This window comes from Puma concolor, chromosome E4, assembly GCF_028749965.1.
Source record: "Puma concolor isolate L17-30 chromosome E4, mPumCon1.1.hap2, whole genome shotgun sequence".
NCBI lineage: Eukaryota > Metazoa > Chordata > Mammalia > Carnivora > Felidae > Puma > Puma concolor.
The window spans coordinates 21,220,995-21,246,103 of NC_141683.1; the positions used below are offsets into that span (position 1 = coordinate 21,220,995).

A 25,109-nucleotide genomic window follows, 5' to 3' on the forward strand; every position below is an offset into this window, starting at 1 on the left:
CCTTTTACTTTCTTAAGGACTTAATTTCTACATCGTCTACTTTCCGTGGATGTTTTTCTCTGTTGGGGTGCTGACCCATTAACTGCAAAAACATACTTTTGTAACTACCATTTGGGAAAAAAAAACTACTTGAAAAATCTTAAGTTGCCACCTATTTCTTTGCTCCCTATTACAGGAAAATTCTTGAAGGTTTCTGCTTGATATCTCTTTCTATATTACATCTTCACTCTTGAATCTATTCTAATCTGGCTTTCCTCCACATCACTCATTGACATCGTTCTTTTTTTCTTCTATTGACATTGTTCTTATAAAGGTCTCACAATTCCATGTAGCCAAATTCTGTAGACATTTCTCAATTCTTGTCTTAGTTGACACACAACTTCTGTGTAATTGGCCACTCACTCATTCCTGAACACTATCCTTTATTTCTGCAACATCATACTCTTCTGCTTTTCACCATAACTCATCTTAGTCACCATTGATGACTTCACTTCATCCACCTGACCTAAAAAGTTATAATTCTCCAGGTTCAATTCAGGTTACTTTTGATTTTCTAACTTCTTACTAGAACATTTCATTCACTTCCATGGCTTTAAATAACACATATGCTTAGATTAGTATTGCCAAATGGGATAGCCCCAGTTCTCAATGCTGTTCTGAGTGCTAACTTTTGTAGGTAGCTGCCTACTGACACTTCAGCATACACACCACATGCATCTAAAAGGTAACAAGTCCAAGACAGAAAATTTTCTTTCCTACCCTATCCCAGGTTCTGCTTCTGTATTATGTATCACAATAAAGGGCAAGTCCCTCCACACGGTTACTCAAGACAAATATGACAGAGCAATCTTCATTCTGTCCTTCCTTTATCCTTCACACCTAGGTCATTAACAAGATCTGTCAAATTTGCCCCTCAGATATTTATCTTGCATGTGTCCACTCACTCCATCTCCATTTCTACCATCTCAGTTCAAGCCAGCATCTTCTCCTGCCTGGTCTATTGCAATAGCTTCCTAGCTGATCTCTTTGTTTCACTTCCTGCCCCTCTTTAAGCAATACTCCCCACAGCACAAGAGTTATTTTTTTAATGCAAATCCAGTTGACTTATTTCACACCCCACTGTTCAAAATCCTTCAATGGTTTCCCAGTGAACTTGGAATCAAGTCTGGTGAACAAGATCTGGTTTGTGTCTGCCTCGTATTGACCCATTTGCCCCATTTCTCATGTGTATCGGCTGTAAACATGCTCAGTTCTTTCCCTCCTGCTCTTTCCCTATTTTCCATAGAACTCACTTTTCTTTATTCATGTCTTGACTCAAACAACAACTCTAACAGTCTGTCACTGCCAATCCCATCAAAAGTTGCCAGTACTCCCACCAGATTCTATCACATGTCCAAGTTTCTTTCTGAGAACTTCAAATAACCTGTATTTATTTATTTACATTTTGAGAGAGAAACTGTGGATGGGGGAAGGGCAGAGAGAGAGGAGGAGAGAGAGAATTCTAAGCAGGCTCCATGCTGTCAGCAGGAGTCTGACGTGGAACTCAGTCTCACAACTGTGAAATCATGACCAGAGCCAAATCAAGAGTTGGAGACTTAACCAACGGAGCCACCCAGGTGCCCTGGTATCGTTTGTCTTCTCTTCACATATACACCGCATACATCTCTGAGGGCAGAGATCTTTTTCATTTAGTTGAATCTTGTGATCCCAATGTTCCTAATGCCCAAAGCAATTATGGCACAAAATAGCTGCTGAATTAATATTTATTGGCTAAAGCAATAAATAGTTTTCATTATTAACAAATAAAGACTCATAAAATGTATAATTATTTTTCAGTGTCCCCAAAAGGTATAATCCTTGTGAATTTCAATGTCAAGTAAGTCTAAGGAGGTCATTCCAGATTCCAAGAAGAAAACCTAATTAAAGGTGGAACGTGGACCTTAGAAGGTGATATATGTCCCTAGCACACCTGAGGTTTGAGTATGAAAATAATTCATCACCAATTTTTGCAGGCAATTTCAGTTAAAAGACACATCTCATTGTATACATATCTCCTTTTCAAACTGCAGTTCCTAACATCTTCAATTAAAATCCTAGACTCCAAAAAACTCTTTCCTCTCTGCTCAGTTTTTAAATGTGTATCTTATTTTCAATAAAATGTAATATAGACTTTGGCCACTTGGAGGCACTTTCGCTGTTTTGTAGACACCCCTTTTTTAAATGCCAGGTGCCCTTCAAAAGGACTAGAATTAATTTCCTTAAGAATATAACATTCTTGATTCTGACATTTTTAACTCTCCAACTCCTAAAATTTAAATAAGCTATTTCTAATCCAGGAAACTGACATTACTAACTCATGACATTATCTTATTCAATTTGCTATTACAACGCTGTCTTCTGTCAGCTCTCTCATAAAGAGATCACAGCACAATCCACTCTAGGCTAATTCACAACTAGGGTGAGGTTTAGAATCACTCCAGAGAATTTTCAAAATATGCCTTTCTGAGCCCCACTCTATCCGTTCAGGTGCATTAAATCACAACTGCCAGGGGTACAGCCTTAGGTTATGAGTTTTCATAAAGCCTTTTGAGTGCTTCTAATACACTCTTGGATGAGAACAAGCCCAATATTTCAAGCTGCCTTGCAAATATATATATATATATATATATATATATATATATATATATATCAGAAAAAAATATATATATATATCAGAAAAACTGCCTCAGAAGATATACAAATCGGCAATCTCCATAGGAATCATGGGCATTTCTTTGAGGTATAGTCATCAAAAGACTGCGTCAAACATTGCCACCAAATTTTTTCAGTTATAACTGTCTTCTGTCCCTATATGTCTATTGTCAAGATTCTCATTCCCGACAAGAGAAATCAGACTGGCCTGATGTGGATCCATATCCACCTCAGAAGCTGGAAAACCTTGTCTGGTGAGCACATGGAGTGGACAAGTGACTTGGTGAGAGACAAGAACAGCATCTATTACTTTGCTATCTCCTGTCTCCACCACATAACATTCTTCTGCTTAAGTAGATAATACCCCTCAATTCCTCCAAATATGCCAACCACAGTCACCTTCTAGTGCCAGCAATGCCATTAGCTCCCTTTGCCTGGAAAATTTGTAAGTATTAACGAACATAGTTCTTTTTCCTGAAAGAATATGAGCAGGAGAGTTGTATTTTGATTTTGCATCTTTTTATCCCAAGCCCAGGAAACCCACTCAACTCAGGAGACACTAAAGGCACTGAATCACTTCTCTTCGAATCTGATTCTCATCCTGATAAAAAGTGTGAGGAAAAGTGTGTGTGTGTGTGTGTGTGTGTGTGTGTGTGTGTGTGTACGTTCCCTGTTATTCCAACATAGAATTAATGATGACATAGTACGATCATATCAAGATAGTGGGATGTGCTGTGCTTTGGAATAAAAGTGATATCATTTTCTATTCTGACTTTCCAGCATATTATTTCACTTGCTAGTGCCTCTATTTCCTCATCTACAAAATGGAGAAACAAAAATACTTATCTCTGTGGGAACTACACAGGATAACATGTTGTGCCTGATGTGGTCAATTGTCCCCAGCGCCCAACCCCACCCTTTTCTATGCCTCTTTGTGGTCCATAAGCTTCCCATATGGGAAGCTTTAACACTACATTTCCTCGACTCCTTGGCAGCGAGGATTCTGGATGTGAATTGTGTTCTACCAATCAGAGACAGAAGTTGGATGTCAGCAAGAAGCTGGGGATCTCTGCTGGCAGAAAGGCATTAGAAATAGGAAGCTTTTATGCTGCAGGAAATGAGTCCGTTTTCCAGATTTTTCAGTGTTGTGAGATTTGAGGCATTACAACAGTAACAGCCTCAGAGGTGGAACTTCCTAGTGAATCGGTTTTGTATTGTTTCAACAGTCATCCCAGACGGTCCACCCAAAAACCCACTCCTCCTGTCCTCCCTCTGATTGTAGGGACCTCATTACCCGTCTTAACCTACTTCCACTTTAAGTTTCCAGAGTGGTTTCTATTTCCTACTCTAAACCCTAACACAGACATAAAAACTGCTTAACAACGTTTCTGATACTTAAAAATTGCTTTTAAAATATTAGGGGTGCCTGGGTGGCGCAGTCGGTTAAGCGTCCGACTTCAGCCAGGTCACGATCTCGCGGTCCGTGAGTTCGAGCCCCGCATCAGGCTCTGGGCTGATGGCTTAGAGCCTGGAACCTGTTTCACACACTGTGTCTCCCTCTCTCTCTGCCCCTCTCCCGTTCATGCTCTGTCTCTCTCTGTCCCAAAAATAAATAAACGTTGAAAAAAAAAATTTTTTAAATAAAAAAAATAAATAAAATATTAGACATTATCAGTATTTATATTTGACCTTAATCATGTTGCTTAAATACATTAAGCCTGAGTTTCCCTACCTGTAAAATGATAACCTGCTTCTGGAACTACTATGTAGATAAAATGAGATGATGTGTGGAAAGTGCATACCACAATACGTAAGTGCTCAATAAATTTTATCTGTGTTGTTATTTGTGTTTAATGCCATTGTTATTTTTTGTTATTTTTATCAATTTTTGCATCATTTTGATATTAGTCTTTTAGCTTAGGAGTAAGCTAAATATCTTACCTACTTTACAATACCACCTGTAACAGCATTGAACAGGTGTATGTTAATGTCTATGCTATTGACATGTAGTAGATTTCTAAATTTAATAACATGTTACACAGAGAACTAGGCTAAACTTAAAAATAATAATAATAGTTTCTCAAAAATGAATCATCTGATTCTTGACTGTGGAATCTTATTTTGGACTTTGCTGTTCAACCACTAGAGGGTAGACAAGTACAGTGGAAAGTCAGTACCAGGAAAAGCAGTATATTCTTGGTTTGCTTTTTGAATGCCCATGAGTAGAAGCCATATTTTTTTAACATGTTTCTTCTGTTGCAGCAACCAATGAAGAGGGTAGAATAAATATGCTTAACATATAAGCACACAAATGTCAGATAAAATATCATGTGCTTATTTTAACTTCATAGTTTCCTAAAATTAATAGGCACAATTCTCCACCCTGTACCTATATGCATTTTAAAGCAAACAACTCAACAACACACGCATAATTTCTTTTTAATTTAGAAGAGAATTAAACAGTCCATGAGTCTCTACAACAGAGGCAGAAGTACACAGTAGTATCCTAGTGAGAATACCATGAGCCTGGGATCATAAAAGGGGACTTTTTACTCATTAGGTGCTATAGACACAGTGCTTGAGGTTTATAAATTTTTCAAGTATTAGAAAAAATATACGAGACTCATGAAAAAAGTTGACTCCCAACCTTGAAATAAAAACTGCTTTTTAATTTATACCTACACACATGCACACAAGCTAATAAACCAAACCCCTGAAACAACAAAAATCTGCTAGGATTTAGACTGAAAAGCATTAATAAACTTCCTTAAAATTGCCAATTTTACAAAACTGAATCTTAGAATCCATGAATTCAGTACTGCTGGGTTTCATTTAATTCCACTAAAAGATATTTTACAATTTTCTACATAAACTTCTTGAACATATTTAGAGTTAGGTATTTGGATTTTTTATATTCCTTTAAATAGTATCTTTTTCTTAAATTTTTTCTGTGTTACTGATATATATAAATGCAATGATTTCTATACCCTGGATGGAGTCAGTAAACTTGCTAAGTTCTTTTCTTAGTTGTTACTAATTATGTGTAAAATCTCTTGAATTTTCTATACATATAATTATGTCTTCTGCAAATAATATCAATTTCATGTCTTACTTTGCTAACATTAATTTTTTTTCTTTGTCTTACTACATTGCTTGGAGCCTCCATTATCCTAGAAAATAAAGTAGTGACAACATCATGCTAGCCTTGTTCCTGATGTGAATGGAGAAGTTTTTAATCTTTCACCATTACATATAACATCTGCTAAAGATTTAACAATTTTATTGATCTTTCTAACATAGCTACTTAGACTTTATTAATCCCTTGTGTGCTCTTCTATTCATCATTTTTTCTGCTATTCTATCATTTTCTTCCTTTTATATTCTTTAGATTGAATTTTCTAGGTTTTTTCTAATATCTAACATTGAAATGAAGGCATCGCTGATTTTTATATTTTCTTTTTAAATATATGCATATAAGACTTTCAGTATAAATTTCCAATAAGTATGGAAAGTGAGTTGGAAATAATCAATTTTAATTATTTAAACTTATCTCCCCAGCATCTTCTTTCTGAAATTAAATTCTTTAATAATTTTTTATAATATTGTGTAGATTAAAATAATTCTTATAAGCCCATAGGTCTTGTCTTTCCTAATCCTCCATGTCTACTCTCCTCTTTAGTGTGTGACATGCCATCTCAAAACACACTGGATTCACTTGCTACAATTCTAGCTTTGGAATACTCCATAGTATGGCCATGTCTGGGGTCAACCCCAAGCTCTGCAGTGAACAGAACACTTGATAATCTGTTCGCTTCTGAAATTCCATCATGTCAATGAAAACTTTCCTCACAATTATGGGTCTCGTTTTAGGGTTTTTGTTTTGAATTTCTCTGTGTCACACCTTAGGGAAGATCAGGATTCTGAGTGTTTTAAAGAAATAAATTCCATATCCACCTTCCAATCAATTCCTCTTTGGTTATCAGATTTATACTGTAATGGGAACCATGATTTCAATTTACAATAATGCCAATTTTGCTTCAATGTTGTGGCTGCATTATTTCAACCCAGTCAAATAGTGAGATGAATTTTCTGTTAATGTTAACTTCCCCACCACAGAAAGTAGAACCAGATGAAGTAAACTGGTAACTTTCTTACAAAATGGTGGATGTATTATTTAGAGTGTGGCATTTTCACAGCCAAGTTTTTAGCTTGTGAAACATTTAATTTGGTTTTGTTTCATGGTTATAGTTTGGCACTGACCTGACTAGTCCTGTTGAAAATTCATGCTCAAGATCACGGTGCAGACAGGATATGAGAGGGTGAATGAGTCAGTGCACGCCCACAAACGCCGTTAAGAAAAACTACTACTAGCATTTTGATCTGGTATTAATCATCTTAGTAGATGGAAAGCCTATAAAAAGTGACTCCTTCCAGATGCCAGCAGAGAGCAGGTTAGCAAAGAGCTGCAATGGCCAAAACTTTTGACAGAATGATTAAAGGGAAGGCCCTTACTACAACTCTAAATAAGGAGAATTATCCATAGCTGGCAGTTTCTAGAAGCCATAATTCCTTGGGAACAACTCAAATCTTTGACCCCAATGCAATTTATCCAAGTTTCTTTCTCCAATCTCAACTTGTTATAAATTCACACCATGTTTCTCATCATTCCTAGGGCAGATGAAAATCATCATCCTATCATTGCCCAACATTTGCTGGAGTAAACCAGCCAGTCATGTATTCCTTGAGGGCAAGAACTGCACCTGGTCAAGTTGTAGGCATATAATACATACACAGATAGTCCTGACTTACCATGGTTTTCAATTTTACAATGATATGCACTCAGTAGAAACTATACTTCAAATTTCAAATTCTGATCTTTTTCCAGGTTCATGATGTGTGGTAGATACTCTCTCAGAGTACTCTCTCACAGCAAAGAGCCTGAACTACTAGTCAGCTACACAATCACGAAGGTCAATAACCAATACATTTACAACCATTCTGTACCCTTACAAGCATTCTTTGTTTTTTTTTTTTTCATTTTCAATACACGAGTCAATAAATTACACGAGATAGTCAACACTTTGTTATAAAATAGGCTTTGTGTTAGATGGTTTTGCCCAACTGTAGACTAATGAAAGTGTCTGAACATGTTTAAGATAGGATAGGCTAAGCTATGATGTTTGGTAGGTTAGGTGTATGAAATGCATTTTCTTTTCTTAATATATATATTTCTTAAACTTTTTTTTTGTTTTGAGAGAGAGAGAGAGCACAAGTGGGGAGAGACAGACAGAGAGAGAGACAGACAGACAGACAGACAGACAGAATGTGAAGCAGGCTCCAGGCTCTGAGCTGTCAATGCAGAGCCTTATGTGGGGCTTGAAACCACAAACTGTGAGATCATGACCTGAGCTGAAGTTGGACACTTAACCAACTGAGCCACCCAGGCACCCCACGCATTTTCAACTTACAATGGTTTTATTGAGATTCAACCTCACGGTAAATCGAGGAAAATGTGTATAACAAATATGTATTGAACTATGTATTTCATAACAAATTAATCTACACTATTTTGTGAACACTTAAAAAATAAAAGTGAAATATTTACAAGAAAATATTTTATAATGGTAGTAAATGTTAGAACCATTTTAAAAGACTACTTATGTGGCATGAGACTATTACTCAAGGAAAAAAATTGGCACACAGTTATCCATAGTAGTTATTTTCTTCTTCTTCCAATTTTTTAAATGTTTATTTATTTTTGAGAGAGCTCAAGCAGGGGAGAGGCAAAGAGAAGGGGACAGAGGATCCAAAGTGGGCTCTGTGCTGAGAGTAGCGAGCCCACTGTAGGGCTCGAACTCATGAACTGTGAGATCATGACCTGAATCAAAGTCAGATGCTGAACCAACTAAGCTACCCAGGTGCCCCCCCCATAGTAGTTAATTTCTACAATGAGATCACACTATGATAATAAATTTCTTAATGATGATTATAAAGCAAATATTTCCACAAAAATGATCACAACAAACTCAGAATGATATAACCATGAGGTCATTTACAACAGTTGTTCAATGAGTATCAAGTAAATAAAAGAAGTTGTAAAACAGAAAATTGTGAACATCCAAATGTTAACAGAAATTTTATTTTGCTTCTCTTTTTTACTTTGAAAATTTTCACAATCAAGGATCACACCTTGCAGTTAATTGTCATGTCTCTTTAATCTGAAACCGTTCCCAGTCATTTTTGTTGTTCATGATATTGACATTTTTTAAGGTCCAGACCAATTGTTTTCCAGAATGTTCTGTAATCTAGATTTTCAAATGGCTAGATTAAGTTTAAATATTCTGAACATGAGTGCTCTACAGATGAAATTGTGTCCTTCTTATGCATCAACAATTGATGTCAGTTTTTCTCCTCATACTTTTGTGCCCTATAGTCAAACTCTGTTATTACTCATCTCCTGAACCAACTTGATGGGTATTTTCTCCTGATCTCTGCTAACACCGTCAGTCTTCCTTTACAGGAAGCTCTCTCTGTTCTTTTCCAGCTACCCAAGGTTTTCATAATAGCATCATTTACCACAAAACTTTTCTATAATTCTCCAGCCTTCGTACACACACACACACACACACACACACACACACACACACATATATATTCAAAATTCCTATAGTTTTCTGAAATCCACTCAGTGCTTCATCATAAAGAAGTACTTTGTAGCTCCCTTTATATTAATACTATCTTATCACAATCATATATCTTGTAATCCTGCTAGATCACCATTCCATTGACAATAGCAAGCATGGACCTTGAATTCTCCACATTTGGATTTTATTTCCCACAGAGCCTATCAGGATCCAGAGAAATTAATAAACCATAATTGTGTGGTCCTTGGGGAATGAATGAATTAAAATTACCTTTGGAAAAATCCATCTTACAATTAATTGCTCCACTGTTATAAAGAACTCACCCAAGAAAACAGTATTTTCAATTTACTCTCCCCCCCACACACCCTGAAGGTCTTATAAATCCCCAGAGATTATCTCTACCTCTATATGTAACTATGCTCTTTCAAAAGTTTAAACTCTCAATGAAAATTTTCAGAAATTTACTGGAGAAAAAAATCCAGTTTAAAAAGAGTCTCCTCTTTCTTCAAAATAGTATTTCCTATTTAAAAAAAAATAAGTCAGTTGACTTGAAATAATCATAATAAAAATAACAAAAAATGGAGACAATAAGAATATCATATAAGCTATCTCAAGTAATTGTAGTATTTATTTTTTTATTACTTTGTACATAAATTTACAGAAAACCCAAGGCTTTACAGCTCCGCATATTATATTCTGTTTGCCTTTATTTTTTTGTCTCTGTTTTAGTGTAGAGCATATTTTCCAATGGTAAATACTTGTTTCTATCTTCAGGCTCATGAACGTCCAGCATCAATGTACGTCATCACAGATGAGAAAATGCAGAAGGCTCTGGTTTCAGGCCTTGCTCTGTCATTGGTTTCTTGTTGCTAGGAACACACAGAAACACTGCTAGCTGCTGAAAATTCTTGTTAGTGTATTAACTAAATATAGGTGAATTTTTTTATGAGAAAAATATTCCCAATGTTTATTTTTTTTCATTGTCACCTGATTGTCAAGTTGCTAAAAGATTGACTGAATCAAATTATAATACAAATGATCTTCAAACTTTGGCTCTGAGAAGCCATAAATGTTTATCAAAACCAAGTATAATTCTGGAGCATGGTTTATATCAAGAAAACAATTGCTTATTGAACCTGCCAGTAAGTGGATTAACCCACACTTTTAACAGTAACAAGTCTTATGGCTTTGACACATTTTCAGGCTTATTGTGAGTGGGAGGATGTTCTGCGGTCTTGTAAAATCAGGAAACATTAAGAAATACAACACTAAACAGATTTTTAAAATACAGAAATTTTCAGAGACTTTACTTAATGTTATTTTGTATTGTGAATCTATAAAATGGGAATAGAGGATTTCCTACTCCTAAAACTTATTTGGAGTAATGTATGATGACTACAGAAGACATGGGTTAAAACACAAGAGTTCCATATGTGTTTGCAAGTAACTTGAGAGTCCGTGTCATTATAATGCAGAGCTGGAGGCAGACAACCTGAATTCTCCTCTTACCTCTGTCAGTAATTAGCTGTGTAAACTCAGCAAATCCTGGGGCAAAGGAATTTTGTCCCCATGCCTCAGTTTCCAGTTTGTAAAATAGAGAGAAAAACATAAGTTTATTGTGAAAATCGAATTAATAAATTCACAGTATAGAATTGTTGTATAGAATTGTTGAATCATTATATTCCAATAGAATGTAACACCTTATGTTAATTATACTTTAATTAATTAATTAATTAATTAACAGTAAAATTGCCATATAAACTGAAAAGCACTATATGAATATGAATTGATATTCTATTTTTATTATATCCCACATATGTTTCCCTTTGGATTTATAACCCTTGCTTTCTCAGATTAGAAGTTCTATTCTCAGGGCACCTGGGTGGCTCAGTTAGTTGAGCATCTGACTTCAGCTCAAGTCATGATCTCACAGTCTGTGAGCTCCAGCCCGGCGTCCGGGTCTGTGCTGACAGCTCAGAGCCTAGAGCCTGCTTCAGATTCTGTGTCTCCCTCTCTTTCTGCCCCTCCCCTGCTCATGCTCTGTCTCTCTCTCTCTCTCTCTGTCAAAAATAAACATTAAAAAAATTTTTTTAAAGAAGTTCTATTCTCTACACTAGTACAAGATGAAGCAAGCTTCTATCTGATACAGTTTAACTACAGGACCAGGCCATGCTACTAACTATATGACTATGTTTGAAAATCCTTCTAATTTTCAGTTTTAAAGAAATGCTTTCAGATAAGGAATACAAATACAAATTGACTAATGTTTTGACATGATGGGCAGATAAACCATAAGCTATTTTTAAATGGTACTATGGGGAAAGAGACAGGAACAGAAACTGGATGTCTATATATATATTTACATGGGAACCCTGTAAATGTCTTTTGTAATAAAAAATATAATTATTTCAGAAATAAAAAAGCTAAGAATTTCTTAAAAGTAGTAAATAGAAGGAAAAAAAAGAATCTAATTGCATAACTAACTTTTGACATAAACACACAGAGAAGAATTATTTCAAGTGACTTTAAACTGAAATATTTTTCGTGTCCATCACTAGTGAGATATATCCTACGGATAAAATTTACCACAAATAAATCATAAGCTGCAGTCAGTAGCCTTATTGTTAATGATAACATTGGTATTATTATTTTGAAACTATTGTATATTTATGGTATAGGATAATCAAATAAGAAATGATGTACATATCATGTCACCAACACTTTCAATATAAGAAAATATGAGAAGTATAACACCAAGTAAATTAATACATAATAATCACATATTTGAAATATAAGTATCATTATCGATTCATGATTTTTTTCTTTTTCTAAAAAAAAATTTATATTCTCATTGTTATGGACTAAATGTTCCCCCCCCCCCCCAATTCCTATGTTGAAGTCCTAATCCCCAAAGTGATGGTAATTGGAGGTGGAAACTTTGAAAGGTGGTTAGGTTATAAGAGTGGAGCCCTCATAAGAAGAGACAGGAGAGAAATGATCTCTTTCTGTTCCGTGTGGGGGCACAGTGAGATGATGGCTGTCTAGCAGCCAGGAAGCAGGCTCTCACCAAACATTAAATCTACTGGCACCTTAATCTTGTACTTCCCAGTCTCCAGAGCAGTAAGGAATAAACGTTGTTGCTTAAGCCATCAAGTCTATGGCTTGTAGCCTGAGCTGGCTAAGACACCTACATTTATTTATCTCTTTAAAAACGCGTCTTATATAAATACCTGTCCACTGAAAAGTTCCAGAAGCTGAGACACACCAGTAGCAATGACCACCTCTGGGGCCCTGATTCTGGTCTCTGAACTGTATTTTCCTCCTTGGGAAACTGATTGATTCCAGGTCTGAGTGGAAAATCTGTCAGCTAAATCTGCAACATCTTGTGCTGAAAAACAAGAGAGCAGTCAAAGCTTATAGAGGTCATAACAAAGAGGCAGAGAAAGCTACTAAAGAGGCTCTTTCCAATTTAAGAAACAGTTTGAGCATCAATAGAAATGACTGGAAAGGCCTGAAATTGATCCTATATATTTATAAAATCATGAGTCAGTAATTATACCAAAAGAAAATTTTGTAAACATTCATTGGTCACCTTCAATAGTTACGAAAAGTTTCCCCAAAAAATTGATTTTAAAAAAGGGAAGGGATGGGGCGCCTGGGTGGCGCAGTCGGTTGAGCGTCCGACTTCAGCCAGGTCACGATCTCGCGGTCCATGAGTTCGAGCCCCGCGTCAGGCTCTGGGCTGATGGCTCGGAGCCTGGAGCCTGTTTCCGATTCTGTGTCTCCCTCTCTCTCTGCCCCTCCCCCGTTCATGCTCTGTCTCTCTCTGTCCCAAAAATAAATAAAAAACGTTGAAAAAAAATTAAAAAAAAAAAAAGGGAAGGGATTATGCATGATCTATTCTGTTTTTTCTGTGTATATTTCCTGCTATACACTTTTCCAGGGCAACTATTGTATAAAATCTGTGGCTTCAACTTGGGACAACTCAAAAGGCCATCAAAGCTCTAAATCTCTCCATAGCACCAGTTGGGGACATTGTTGAGACTTCACTCCTGCTCTTTATTCTCCAAAGAGGACTCACTAATAAATGCCCTGGATGTTAATATCCATCACATAGTTTGCTTCCCAAAAGTCCCAACCCGCTGCAAGCAGTTATTGCCATGTGTGGTGTAAGGAAGCAAATACTAACAGAGGATTGTAGACCTGAATCATTTGTTTTCCATTTGGCACGGGAACTTGTTTACTGAAGGCAGGTGGAACACAGACTATGGCACAAGGTAGCAGTGGAATTGATGATATTTTCACTGGTTTGGTGTACTGATGAAAGAAAAAACATTTGGTCATGCAATGTGTAAGACATTTGAGAAACATGGGAGAAATAGTAATGATAAGGAAAAGAAGTGGGTGAGCTCAAGTGACATGCTGAAAAAAAAATAAAAACTGAGAATGATTAATCTGCAGTTACAAGCTAGCTATAACAGCTATAGGCTTCCCTGGTGATAGATGATAGATGACTGATATAGATCAGATAGATAGATGATAGATAGATAGATAGATAGATAGATAGATAGATAGATAGATGATTCATTATGGATAGATAGACAATAGATGATAGATAGATGACAGATAGATAGAGACATGTCTCGTCTTCTACAGTGGGAAGACAGAAGCAAAAGAAGCCAAAAATAAGGTCCATAAAAGTAGCTAAACTTCCAAAGATTAAAATCATAGACAACACAAATCTGCACCACCAATGTCAGTTTTCTATATGGGAGAGAATGTGATTCTCACACATATGATGGGGTATCTAGCTTGTTGTACCTGGAAATTTTAAATTCCCTTCCAAAGATACTGATTCCGAAAGCAATGCCTAATAAATGCCCTGCATATTAATCTCCAGCTTAGTGTTTCCCTCCCAAGAAAATCAACCTACAATAGTAACCAAATGGTTGATTAGTGTGAGAATTTTCTTTATCAAAGAATTCTTATAAATACAGAAGGAATTATAAATTTAGCAAATCACCAATGGCAGCCTGTAATGAAATAATAGATCTAGGCCACCCACCACTATAACTGATGGTTAAAATCATTGAGTCAAAGTGTGATGGGGAAACTTTATCAGGTTGGCAGTACATTAGCCCACTGATCAATCTTAATATCACTACAAATGGGATACCTACTATTAATGCTCCTAATGTGACAGAAGATGCTATACCTATAGCAACATTTATGAAGTATTTTTTCCCCAAAAGTTGACTTCAATCTAATCAAAGCTATACATTGTTGATTTACAAGAGATATGGGGAAAAGAAGAATAAGTAAATATAATCAGCCACATCAAGAATGTGAGAAATGCTTCAGGACAAATGAACCAATATCTCAATAAATATATACCATTATAAAAGGGTGTTTAGAGGCATATTGACCAAAAACAAAGCATGGCTTAATATTGGATCCTAATTCAAATAACTAAAAAGACATTTTTTTAGACAAGAAAATAGAACACAGATTAGTAGATGATATGATTATTTGAATGTTATTTTTCATTATTTGTAACATTATTTGCAATGAAATATTACTAAATAATGCTTTTTAAAAGTTGTTATCTACTAGAGATTCATATTGGAATACTTATAGGTGAAATGATATGATATCTGCTATTTGCTTTGTAATAACCTACAGAAAAATCACATAGGTTGGAGGGGGAATAGACAAAATAAGAATGGGATATTGTTGGTAATTATTTGAGCTGGGTAGTGGGTAGGTAGGGATTCATCGTGTTATTTCAATTTTAAAATATGTTCAAATTTTTTCTAAATAAAAAGTTTTAAAAATTATTTACATCATTAATGTTAGTTTATATTTGATACCAAATCAATGCATTCAATTAAGAAGTCATGAGGTAATACAGTTTAATGTTGGAAATTTGTGAAATATTAATCACTTGATGATAAGTTACTTTTAAAAATATGAATTAATATTTTCAGGGAAATTATAATAATCTTCATACTAAGTCTTTAACAAATGACTTATATATAATAATTTAACATATTCACAATTAATTAAGAATTATAAGTACATATATAACTGATCATAAAATATCTACTTTATCTCTTTACATAAAAATGACTAATTCCCCCCAAAAAAGACTAATTCCCTTTAAGAATGCAATGATATTATTTTATTTTTTTTAAATGTCTGATGGAAATTTATTAGAATAAAAATGTACTAACAGCAAGTTGATTAATTTGACACTTAGCTATAAGAATAGTTTGGTGAAAAAGTTATTCCCAAACATTTATGTTTCAAATATTTTTAATTTTAGTTAATTATAGAAAGTTTTGTGACACTTTTTGCATAAACACTATTGATAATTTTTAATTTTTTTTAAATATAGGTGATAAATTATTAATAGATTGTTAAGAATTTAACCTACCAGTTTGGCATATTTCAATTTTTTTCAACTTTTGGCATTTCAGAGAGTATAATAATATAAAAATGATAATCAAAATATTAACTATCATTATAAAACAAATATTAAATAAAATATAAAAATTTACAAGATGAATAAAATGTAAGAAAAGTACTCAAAATGTTGCAAGTCTACCCATTGCTCACCAAAGTTATCAATACCACAACACAATTTTTTTGATCATCATGTCTAACTTAATTTTTCAGTTAGACTTGAGTCAAACTGCTTTTGGTTAAATTGCTATTAACTCAATTGTTTTCTGCTAGTCATATAACAATCGTTCCATTTTGAAGATTATTGGTTTTTAAATAGCTAGAAAATGTCATTTATTATGCATTCTTCATGTGAATTGAATAAAAAACAAATTATTTCTAATCAATAGAGAAACGGTAGCCTCCAGAAATATTATTTCTTTTTTTCTTAATTTTTTTTTTAATGTTTATTTATTTTTTGAGACAGAGAGAGCATGAACAGGGGAGGGTCAGAGAGAGGGAGACACAGAATCTGAAACAGGCTCCGGGCTCCGAGCTGTCAGCACAGAGACCGAGGCGGGGCTCCAACTCACGGACCACGAGATCATGATCTGAGCCGAAGTCGGCCACTTAACCTACTGAGCCATTCAGGCGCCCCCAGAAATGTTATTTCTGCTTACAATGCCAAACTCTGGAAATGAGTTGATTGGTTTGGAAATATTATGTAATCTCTCTCTGTCCACCCTCCCGCCCTTCACCTACCCAATCTTTGACACCCACCACTAGAATAACCAAAATTCATTTGGTCTCCTTCTCACTAAAGGAGTTAAGTGACTCATGAATATATTCCATATTCACCAATGCTGGAAGGTAAAACTAGATATAGCACTTTACTGCAAGAATCTTGGAGTGACGCTGTCACATTCACCACGTGTGGTGCATTGTTTAATAAATATCCAAAACTGGGACGCCTGGTTGGCTCAGTCCATTAAGCATCCAACTCTTGATTTTGGCTCAGGTCGGGGTCCCAGGGTCGTGAGATTGAGCTCCATGTTGAGCTCCGTGCTATGCATGGAGCCTACTTGGAATTCTCTCTCTCCCTCTACCTGCCGCTCCCCCACTCACCCAGGTGTCTGCTGTCTCTCTCGCTCTCTCTCTCTCAAAGAAAAAAAAAAAAAATCCAATACTAAGTTGTTTGTATAGCTCATGTTTATAAGTATGCATATATATTGACAGATAATTTTCAGGTACAAATACTCTGTACTCTTAAATTTGTTTTGTCAATGTTCACACTCTTTAATCTTTCAGATATCCATGAAGATCAAGGCATTACATAAGTCCTTGTTTCTCTTCAAAGTTTCATTCTTTTATATTGACTGTAAACAATCAATTTTGTAACTTACAGTTCTTGTAATATCAGACTGTTTTGCTTTTCTTTCAGTTTAATACAAACATCCTAACTTGTCTGAATTTAATTAACATGACAAGCTGTCTTACAAATCTGCCTTCCTCACTGATATATGAAAAATTATTTAGGGCAAAACACAATTATTTTTAAAATCATTTACATATTCAAGTTTTATTTTTAATTTTGCTTAACACATGTACTTAGGCATGCTTTTTGTGAAAATAATTGGTTAGGAAAGTGCATAATAGAGTATTATCTTTCCATATATAATAATTAAAATAGATCATGTCATACAATTCTTAACATGATCTCTATTTTGTTTTTTAAAAATCTAGATAGTTCTGTATATGGACAATTTAAAAATATAGAAATATATGTACCAAGAAAGTCACAGTGGTCATCTTTAAAGGTAACATTAAGGAAATACTCACTTTCTATTTTTATCTTTTGAATTTTTTTTTAAGTAGGCTTCATGCCCAAAGCAGAGACCATTGAGGGGCTTGAACTCATGACCCTAAGATCAAGACCTTGAAATCAAAACCTGAGTTGAGATTGAAAGTCCCAAGCTTAACTGACTGAGCCATGCAGACACCCCTGTCTTTTGACTTTTTAATAATGAATATATCTTACTGGAGATGAAGTATAAATATACCTTTTAAAAGAATTTAATATATAGAATTATATATATATAAGAATTATATATATATAAGAATTATATATATATAATATGCACATTCTATATATAATATATGCACCTATATATACTTAAGTATGAGTATATATACATAATTGAATGTATTTTTTTATTTAATGAGATAAAGTATAAATATTTATTTCAAAAAAGGATGTCATTGATGGTCTTGTAAGTTCTCATAATCTGTTCTATCATCTTTTTCTGTCAAAAAAAATTTTAGGGGTGCCTGGGTGGTTGGTTGAGCATCCCACTCTTGATTTTGGCCTAGACGGTGGGATTGAGACCCTCATTGGGCTCCATGCTGAACGTGGAGCCTGCTCAAGATTCTCTCTCTCTCCCTCTGCCCCCTCCCGCTTGCCCTCTCTCTGTCTTTCTCTAAAAACAAAAAAAAAATGTTTTTCAAATGTTTAAAAAATATATTTTTAATTCTGCACCAAGCTATGAGGTTTTCAAAAATATGTTCTGTGACCATAAAGAACTTCTGTAAAATTAACCTTCATCTTTCAAAGATTTGTATAAAACATCCTTTACCTTCACTCCACTCAAGTAAAAGTATTTATTAAATTTTTCTGTAAGGACCATGAAATTGAATTGGGACCTGTGCTGTAAGAAATCGCCCAGAATGTCACAGGAGACTGGCACACACCCTCTAATGAGAAAACATTTCACAAGCAACAAAAACCACGGTCAAAAATAATCAGAGAGTTGATGATGGAAAGAAACCTAAAGGAGCATAATCCAAAAAGCGGTGAGTCCTTCTTAGAAGAGAAGTAAACCAAATTCTGCTTTCTTCCCTGACAGAATGGTGAAGAAAGAGCAGGAATCTATCATATGTTAGCATAAGAAAAAAACTATTTAAATCCTTAATTATCTATTAATGACTACATGAGGGTTGGCATAATGAATTAGAATCCCTAGGAGCCCTGACCTGGGAGCAAGTCTGCTCCACCAACCATTTGCCTACAAACCTTCAAGGTATATGGACTTAAATATGGGGATAAGAGAACTAAGAGACCCTCCTTGAGGCACAGATGGCCTTCCCTGAAAGAAGCAGTGCACTGAAGACTGGGACAAGCCAAGAAAAATCCTTCCAAGGCTTTTCAGGCTCTCAATGGATATAAACAATTGCCACTGAAGGCTGGTGCTGAGGCAAGAGGGAAGGAAAGAGATCTCCCCAAAGTCAGAAAGCTGAGAGTGTGAACACATAACAAAAAGTACTGTGAGCAACTTAAAAAGCTCACAGCCAGTCTTTGGAACCAAAAAAAGAACTGCGAGGGTACAGAAAATAACGGTTGCCCATATTTGCTCCTGAGTCAACACTCCCAAGTATTTATAGACAGAAGCCCAGAAGGGAAGATGAAGGACACAGGACTTGCTGGTTATAAAACTTCAAAAAGTCATTGTTCTAGTTTCATAGAAGAGATGGGACCAGGAAGATCAGAAGATCAGACAAAGTACCAGAGAAGTTCCTATGTCTATTAAGAAGTCCCACTTGAAGGACGCTTGGGTGGGTCAGTCAGCCAAGCATCTGATTTCAGCTCAGGTCATGATCTCACTGAGTTCAAGTTCGGAAGTTTGAGCCCCGCATCTGGCTCTGTGCTGACAGCTCAGTGCCTGGGGCCTGCTTCGGATTCTGTGTCTCCTTCTCTCTCTGCCCCTCCCCTGCATGTGCTCTCTCTCTCAAAAATAAAAATAAATATGCATTTAAAAAAAGAAAAGAAACCCCACTTGAGCTCTGGGGAACTGTTTAACCATTAGGGGGACCCCTCCGTTCACACAGGCAGTATGACTCTACTCTTAGACATCAACTTCCGTTTGGTGATCCATTCAGCCTGATTAGGCACATTAAAGGCAATACTTGGATAACACAGGGAACTTTCACTTAAGTGAAAGTCATAATTGATGTCATCATTTTAATATCAATACAGTTAAAGTTTAACACATTAATTATATCCACCTGCTATCATATATAGCTAACTAATTAGTTCACATTTCCCAGTTAGATTATAAATTCTTCATAGGCTAAGATCATGTTTTAATATTTTTCTGTGTCTCCCAAAAGATGTAAGACAGCCTAGATATATATGATTTAATTAATGAATAATCAGCTATTCTTTTTTTTTTTTTTTGCCCAGGAAAAAGTTAATCCTCTCCATCCACCCAGGATTAGCCTGCCCATCCAACAGATCCATGACTTTGATATTAGCTCTCTGGAAGCATTAAATTAATTGTGAAATTTTTTTCCTAAGGAGAAAGGATGAATATTTGTTTTAAAAATAAAACAAAATTAAGACTATGTACAGTCGGAAGAAGACAGAAATGGTAGAAGAAAGAAGAAAATGAAGAGCAGAAAGCAGAGGAGAAGTAGAAGGAGAAGGAAGAGAAGAAGGGGAAGGAGAAGAAGAAGAAATGTAGAAATGGCAATTACATAAAATCAAAAATTTTTTTTGAATTTCATTTTCATCCTCTAAATTCTTACTCATAACCATTTATCTCTCCAAATGGCTTTTAAAAATCAGGATAAAAGTTGGTACTATATTTATTGATTTTTTATATCAATCATCACCTCTAATTAGGGTTTTTCCTTTGAGTTTCTAAACAAAGATAACAATTATAATTGTTTAAAAGTACTACTTCATCTTCAATCCAGTAGAGGCCATTCCATATATTGAGTAAATTTCAATAGCACATACATAGCATCTGTACATACACTTGAAGATTACATGAAATAGTATACACACATAAGAACAATTAAGCACCCACTGTATATATGAGAAATGAAAATGGGCTGGGTGAGGAAAAGCTTCCAGAAGTAAGAAAACTCAACCTGGATTCATACACAAAGAGACATGTAAAGCTTGATGACTGTCTGCAGTACTTCTAGTTTTGTGCTAATAATGTAAATGTTTTTAAAACAGTATCACATAGGGGGCACCTGGGTGGCTCAGTCTGTTAAACATCTGACTCTTGGTTTCGGCTCAGGTCACGATCTCACAGTTTCATGAGTTCAAGCCCCACATCAGGCTCTGAGCTGGCAGTGCAGAGCCTGCTTGAGATTCTCTCTCTCTCCCTTGCTCTCTGCCCCTCCCTCACTTATTCTGTCTCTGTTTCTCTCAAAGTAAATAAATAAACTTAAAAAAAACCTTAAGTATATATTATATGGAAACAGGCAATTGATAAAAAACATAAAAATATATAATATGCTATATGTTGAGAAATACTAAGGAGAAGCATAACACAGGGAAAGTAAGTAGAAATTATGTGCAGGGGGGTTATTATTTAAATTAGGTGGTCAGAGAGAGCCTCACTAAACAGATGGTATTTGAGCTAAGATTTGGGTGATAAGGAAGGAAGCCATGTAAATATTTGGAGGAACAGCATTCCATGTAGAAGGAACAACATGAGCAGCACTTCCCAGGGCAGAAAATGCCTCGTATGTTTAAGAAATAACAAGGCGAGCTGTGCACCTAGAAGAGAGAGAGGAGAGTAACGGGAGATGAAGTCATAGAGTTGAGGGCATAGGTGGACATGGGCTTGCCCATGCTTCTAATGACTGTCTTTACTGTTAGTGAAGTGAGAACACTGGAGGATTGTTACCGGGAAAGTGCAATTATCTGTTTATGGTGGAGTATTTCGTGGCTAGTGTGTCGCAGGGAGAACAACACCGATGTGGAGAAAGCAATTAGGAAGCCATCATTGCAATAGGCGAGATGGTGGCTTAGACAAGGGTGAGCATAGCAAGAAATGTTTGGATTCTTGACTCTATCATCAAATTGTTAACTGCTCAGTTAGGAGAAAAAGTCTGGAAAACATTAAAAGTATTTTCTAAAAAAAGGTGGGGGGGTGGGGAATAAATCATTTGTTTCTTAAACTCTAGCTTAGAACAATATGAAAGCTTTTAGCAACTATTTTGTTAAAGTCATTAAGATTAAATTTCATTCACAGCCCATGGCACCATGTTTGAAACAGAGAAGATGCTCAAAAATATATCCTAAATTGAACTGAATTGAATCAAGAAATTATCAGAGAAAAAGAATGAATTCCAGTCTTATGCCTGCAGCTGGCTTAAGCCTGAATACCAGAAAGAAAATGTTCAGAATTTCTCCCTATTTTTCTACTGTCTTGTTCAAGTTCCCAGCCAGACTTATTCCAAGTGTGGCCCCCTGGACCAGAGCATCAGCACAAGTGAGAGCTTGATGGCTATGCAAACCTTAGGTGCCATTTGCAGACATCCTGGACCAGCATCTTGGGAGGTAGCCCAAGAATCTGTGTTTTAACAACCTTGCAGGTGATTCTTAGGAACACTGAAGTTTAAGAAGAACAGTTCACAACTATCCTCAAAATCAAATTCAGTTATTTATTACTACCCAGAATAGGATCCTAGACTCAAAACCAGAGTTTTTATTAAGGTATTTTTAAATCCAAAGATCACTAAATAACTTATATATAATATAATCATGCAATTTATAAATACACATATGTGTATGTGTATGAGTGTATAATCACCCCAGGTATACTTTCAGACTGGCCGTCACCTGACAGCCTTGGTTAGCAAAGCTATATCTATGACACTTGTTCTTCTAGGACCTTTTGAGCCATCCCAGATACCCTGCACTCTAAGAATGACTTCAAGAAGCAAAAGACAGAAGCAGCCCTATTGGGAAAGCCTTGCTTTTTATCTCTTTCTAAGCAAGCTATTATACAAAGTGAAACAATATAAACAAGATTTGTTCATTTGCTTATTTGATTGTTTTAACCAGGAAAGATGATCGTTTATAAAGGCTTTGCTTCTCAGCTCTTGGATGTTCAGAGTAATGAAGTGGAGAGGTTGTGTGCAGGCTTTGGGAGCTGACAGATCCTAGTTCGAATCCTGATTCTGCTTATTCTAGCCACGCAAACTCGGTCAAGTTGCCTAATCTCTCTGAGTCTCATTCCTCATCTAAAAAGTAAGCTGGAGGGTAGTCTCTGTGGTGCAGTTGCAATTGGCTAGCGAATTGGGCTGTGAACTGAAATGCTGGTGGTTCAATCCCACCCGCGCAAGTCTGGAATTATACAGTCTTGGGGCAAATGGCTGGCTCAGTCAGTTGAGCATCAGACTCTTGATTTCGGTTCAGGTCATGATCTCAAGGTTCTAGGATGAGCCCTGCCTCAGGCTCCACACTGGGCATGGATCCTGCTTCAGATTCTCTCTCTCCCTCTGCCCCTCCCCTGCTCTTGGTCTCTCTCTCTCTCTCTCTAAAGTAAACAAACAAACAAATAATAAGAAGTAAATAAGACACTATGGTAATAGATTGGTGTGTGACACAAATGAAGTACTCAACAAATTTGCATTCCCTTCTTCTATCTCTAATCTGTCAGTAATTTTTATTTCCAGACCTTTTCCCTACATGCTAGAACTGATGTAGAAAATAACCTTCCCTCCACCCACCCACAATGTGATGCATTGAGGAAATACTGATTTGGGGAAATGTGTAGCTTAAATGTCTTTAATGCTGGATTTCCAGATTCTCTTCCCCCAGAACCACCCATGGGGAAAAGGAAGAGAAACCACTTCCCACAGCTGGGGCTTTCCTCATTTCCAAAGCTGCAGAATAATCACAATTCCCAAAGGAAGCATGCCAGGCTTGGAGACTCTCTTTTCTACCAGGAGAGCATTTAATAGTTCTTTCAACAGGACAGGCCTTCAGCCATTCTCCATATTATTTGTCTGTAACCTATTACTTTTAAGTAAAATCTTACCGTTTTACAAAATAAAGAACATTAATCTTCTACACTCCATATTCCTACTTTCTCAATTTGTATTTTGCTTGAATGATAAGAATGGAGGAGGTAGAGGGAACAACTCTACTTCTTAATGGTTAGTCTAGAAAGAGCCACTTGCAATAGCATTTTCTCTGAACAGAATTCATCATTGTGCTGTCAGGATCAACTTTCTTATCTGAACTTGAGAAATCTGCTTTTTTGTCTCCCTATCTTAGAACACTGTGAATGGGAAAGCTGACAACGGTCAAACGTGGCCACAGAGTTGATGTGTGGGAGGGTGAATCTAACAATTAACTGCCAAAATTCATTTTTTTAAGTCTCTTTGACCCTGTTTACAATAAGCTTCTACAGTTCTCTAGTTTGTGACCATATCAGGCTTGTAAAGTGAAGAATTATAGAAATTATAGGAGTAAAAAAAATTAGTTCAAAAGCTTTGTGATACCCATACTGTGTGAGAAATACTCTTGTTTGAATAGTAAAATATTTTAGATCTCTAGTTCAGTTAACACACATATTTTCCAAAAGGAAAAAGAAGTCTGTATATATGTATGTGTGTTGGTGGGTGGGTGGAGGGGACAGGGGTGGTTTTGCATTGATCATGGGGCTTCAATAGATTTAAGAAATGAAGATGAAGAAGAAGAAGAAGAAGAAGAAGAAGAAGAAGAAGAAGAAGAAGAAGAAGAAGAAGGTGGAGGAGAAGGTGGAGGAGGAGGAGGAGAAGGAGAAAGGGAAGAAGAAATATAGCTAACTTCATTTTACTTTCAGGCTAAATGAAATACAAAAATAAAGCCATATGCATTTCTCTCTAAGCATTAACATACAGGCACAGAGGTGAAGTATTATCAAATTTGATGCTATCTAATTTTAAATTATTTAAAGTTATAGAAAAAGTTCATTTTCTTGATATTTGTCATTTATAAATTTTAAGAACTCTTCTTACATTATAGGACAAAAAAATAGAAGCAGGTGATGACAACAAGAGGCCTCTTGTTTTTGAATTTATTCTGTACAGGCTGCTTTCAGTATAAAGTAAGCTGCTGACTGCCACTCCCATACTGCTCCTCAAAGCAGGGAGCTTGGCTCTTGGGCTGGTTCAGACCCTTCTCAATATGGAAGTAGGACCACACACTGGACATCAAACCAATTAAAGTAATCTTTTCTATTTGCCTTTTTCTTCCCATTTCATCCCAGAGCCTATCATCAATTCAAGTTTATTCATTATCATGAAATACGAAACTTTTTTTTTTCTGTTTCTGAGTATTTTTATTAACCACTAGTAATTAATTCACTTGGCTATGTGGCTGCCAGAATAAAATAAAATATATGTTTCGTGATTCCCAAAATAGGCTAAATGATAGGGTTGAGCTGGTGTTATTTGAGTTAATTTTATTTGGCAACAGTTTGGGCTTGATCAGCTTACAGAGATTTTTTTTTGTTTTTCCAGGATTCCCCAAGACATTTCTGG

The 25,109-nt window shown here is 35.8% G+C and overlaps 3 long non-coding RNA genes across 4 annotated transcripts in view; 1 reads left to right on the forward strand and 2 right to left on the reverse strand.

Annotated features, from left to right (window-relative positions):
* LOC147572489 (uncharacterized) overlaps window positions 1-21,029 on the forward strand; it is a 96,196-nt gene extending 75,167 nt beyond the window's left edge. For both annotated transcript variants that reach the window (XR_015245796.1, XR_015245795.1), the window contains 2 exons: window positions 18,458-18,629; window positions 20,017-21,029. This is a non-coding gene — a long non-coding RNA (uncharacterized LOC147572489). The remainder of the gene's footprint in view (window positions 1-18,457; window positions 18,630-20,016) is intronic.
* The window catches only part of LOC147572488 (uncharacterized), a 378,016-nt gene that overhangs the window by 107,117 nt on the left and 245,790 nt on the right, over window positions 1-25,109 (reverse strand). The window lies entirely within an intron of this gene.
* Window positions 9,946-13,859, reverse strand: LOC147572490 (uncharacterized). The gene is made up of 3 exons (XR_015245797.1): window positions 13,525-13,859; window positions 12,566-12,723; window positions 9,946-10,908 (listed from the first exon to the last, which is right to left on the reverse strand). It is a non-coding gene; the product is annotated as an uncharacterized LOC147572490 (long non-coding RNA).